Genomic DNA, 3131 nt, shown 5'->3' with positions numbered 1-3131 from the left:
AAAAAAAAAAAAAGAAAGAAAGAAAAAAGAAAAGAAAGAAGAAACTTAGTACCATCTTTCTAACTTCCCAACTGAAGGAGCACATATAGTCTGAGTACCTCACTGAAGTATCCAGAAGAAAATAGCCAGGTTGGGACAGGTCTAGAAGCTCTACTAAGAAGAATAATACCACCACTCAGCTGGTATTTTGGCACCTACTCTTCTAACTACTGTTTAGTGTGTGCCCAGTGGTCACCAGAGGGAGGAGGTCATAGAGAAGATTCTGTCCAGAAAAGAGATAACCACTGGAAGAAAGAATAGGAGTAGAGCAAAGACCATCCCTCCACCAGCCAGTGGGAGGGAGACTTAAAGTAGAGTTGAATGAAACCAAAGAAGAGAAGGAATCAGCCCAGCTCAATTCACTGTCCTTCCTGCTCTGGGCTTCTTGCCTTGGGCCCCAGCCCAGAAAGGTCACCACTTCTCTGCAGCAGGGGTAATCCAGAGTATAAACTACAGCATGGAGGAAATTACAGGTGCTGAGCTCTGCTCCATCTCAAATCCCAGCCTGAACTGGCTTGCCTTCCAAAGGAAATGTTTGGAAGTTTTCACTTCTAAAAGGGCAAATACTGCTTCTAAGGGCGAAGATGCTCTCTGGCTGAGCTCCATGGGCAGACTCAATTTCAGATTAAACGGGACCCCTCAAAGACACCTTATCACCATCTGCCCTGACCCCCCCAGCCAAAGTCCCTGATTTAAAATATTCCCTGCTGAGGCCAGTTTTTTGGACCCATTGTCAGAGGTACCATATACAGGCTAAAATGAGCAAAAGGGGTTGGGGGAGGCTAGTGGCTGAGGGTGGGGCCAAGCCAGGGATCCGTTTGTGCATATGCATTGTGCAAAGTGGGTGCATGTTGCATACATGTCGTTGTCTGCAGGTATACATGTCAAAAGTGTGTGAATGGTTGCATGGCAATCCTGAGAAGAGTGTGTGCAAGATTGGTGCGCGTGAACAGGGATGTGTGTTCACTGAGCATGTGAGGGTGAGCGCACTGCGAGTGTTTGTGGGTGGCCATGGCTATGTGGTCTCCTCATCCCCTGGCCTCCTGCCTCTTCTCCTGGTTTGAGAGTGGGGTCCCCAAGCTATATCCCTGACCCTGGTCTAGCCAGATGGGGTCAGTCAGAGCCACATTCACTCCAGTGTTGCGTGAGGGCTCTGAGCTTCTGTCCTGCTCCAAGCCCTGTGAAACCAAAGCTGAATGACCCACAGAGAAGACACCCCAGCTCGGGACAAGTCAGGTCACCCTAGAAAGCCTGAGTTCGTATAACACTTCCTAGCCCCAGCTTCTGCTTTCCTGGGTTGGCTCTGGCACATCCACTCATCTACATATGGCCTGGCTCAGCCCACCTGGAGGCCTTCCTGCCACATACACACAGGCCTTTCCACAGGAACAGACACAGTCCACCCAGGGCAGCAGGTGCCACACAGACAGACACCTGTGGCCCACTCCAGGCCACCACACACACTCTGACATTCTCTTTCACCCACACTCACTGGGACACATGCTAGAAAATGCCACATGTGGACATCGCACCCAGACACACTCCCTCACACTGGCACAAGTTCCCCTTCACAAGCACTCACACTGACACACTTACTCCTACTATCCAATTAGTCACAAACTTGCACTGTTCCCAACTAGGCTGGCAGAGGCAGCACCGGCCCCTGAGTCCAGCCAGGGGACCTGTCTACTTACTTAGTGTGCGAGATAGGCGGCTGGTGCGAGCGGCCAGCGGTGGCGGGACGCAGCGGGAGCTCCAGAGGCCGCGCGCAAAGTGGCCGCTCCGCAGGCCCAGCCCGAGGGGCCGCCCCTGGCCTCCGCCCCCGCCCCGCTCATCCCCGCCCGCCCCTCCGAGGCGGCCACAGCCTCCCAAGGACCTTCCTTCCACAACAGCGCTCTCCCTGCCAAGGCTCTGTCCCGCGTCAGCCACGGCTGCCTGCAGTTGCCGCGGGATCGCGAGGCTATTTCGGTGCCCCTGGCGGGAGAAACAAGGCGTTCCCTCCCATCTGCGGGTGCGCTGAAATGCGGATGCGGTCAGGCCTAATTAGAGGCTGGGTTCCCCCAGGCCGGGCTGCAGGCACCAGGGTTATCGCCCGGGAGCCTTGGAGCCGTCCAGGCGGGGGCGCCCACAAGGTACCCTGCATGCCAACATCTGGAGAGGGGAAGGGAATGTGCCGCGATCGTTTCTCTTGGAGCTGAAACAAGACAAGGAGGGATTTGGGTGCAGTTCACTTGCTTGGAAGGAGGAAGCCGCCCAGTTTTGAACGGCCCCAAACGCCTAGAATGAAGCGGTTTATTCACCACAGGTGCCTCCCTCTGGAACCTTGGTCACACACATCTAAGTCACCCTCTATATCCTGGACCTGCCAAAAATGACCAGGGGTTGTTGCAGAAACTCCTTCTAACTTCGGCACATTAGTTCGGATCCCAGCCCCCACCCACACACACCATCCTGGACTCTGTCAAATGGCTAAATCTAGAGGAACTTGATTCCCACCCAAAAGCTCAGCAATGTGGCATTATTGACCTGGAGTAAAAGTTCCAGGTTATTTCATACAACCCCCCTCCCACCACCACCACCGTGTCTTGGTATGAGTACCCCACAGGTTAGAGAATCTCAACCTATTCTTGGAGGTCCTCAAGCAAAGGTGGCCCCTGGTCTCCCTGAGTCCTGCCCCAAAACTTGAACACTCTTATTGGCAGAAAGTTCTCCTTGACATCTAACCTAAATCTCTCACATGCAAACTATGTCAATTTGCTCACAATATGTATCCAGGGAGAAGAAGCTCAACTCCATCCCCATGACACAATGACCACACCAAGGTCCCACTGCAGCCTTCTCATCCTTGATGCCGATAATCTCTATTTCTTTGTTCAGGCTCTGGCTGAAGCTGCCTGCTGTTCCCTGGCCTCGAACACACACTAGCTCTCTGACATTAAGTCTTCTCCTCAGGTCTCTGGGGGCCCAGGGCTCAGTAGGTGGCCAAGTCATTCCTCTCAGACAAACCAGCTTCACCTCTATCCACTAGTCATCCAGAACAGCCTGATTCTACTCCCCAAGTTCCCTGAGAGGGGCCTTAGTTCCTGTCTCAA

The 3131-nt window shown here is 53.5% G+C and overlaps 1 protein-coding gene across 1 annotated transcript in view; it reads right to left on the bottom strand.

Moving 5' to 3' along the window:
- The window catches only part of INSC (INSC spindle orientation adaptor protein), a 128024-nt gene extending 125989 nt beyond the window's left edge, over window positions 1-2035 (bottom strand). Inside the window, exon 1 of the mRNA XM_017525797.2 lies at window positions 1734-2035. The gene's annotated coding sequence lies outside the window, so the exon portion shown is untranslated. The remainder of the gene's footprint in view (window positions 1-1733) is intronic.
- Window positions 2036-3131: the final 1096 nt, after the last annotated feature.

The sequence above is a fragment of the Cebus imitator genome, unplaced genomic scaffold (genome assembly GCF_001604975.1).
Source record: "Cebus imitator isolate Cc_AM_T3 unplaced genomic scaffold, Cebus_imitator-1.0 Scaffold39, whole genome shotgun sequence".
NCBI lineage: Eukaryota > Metazoa > Chordata > Mammalia > Primates > Cebidae > Cebus > Cebus imitator.
This window is presented reverse-complemented; position numbering and strand designations above follow the sequence as displayed.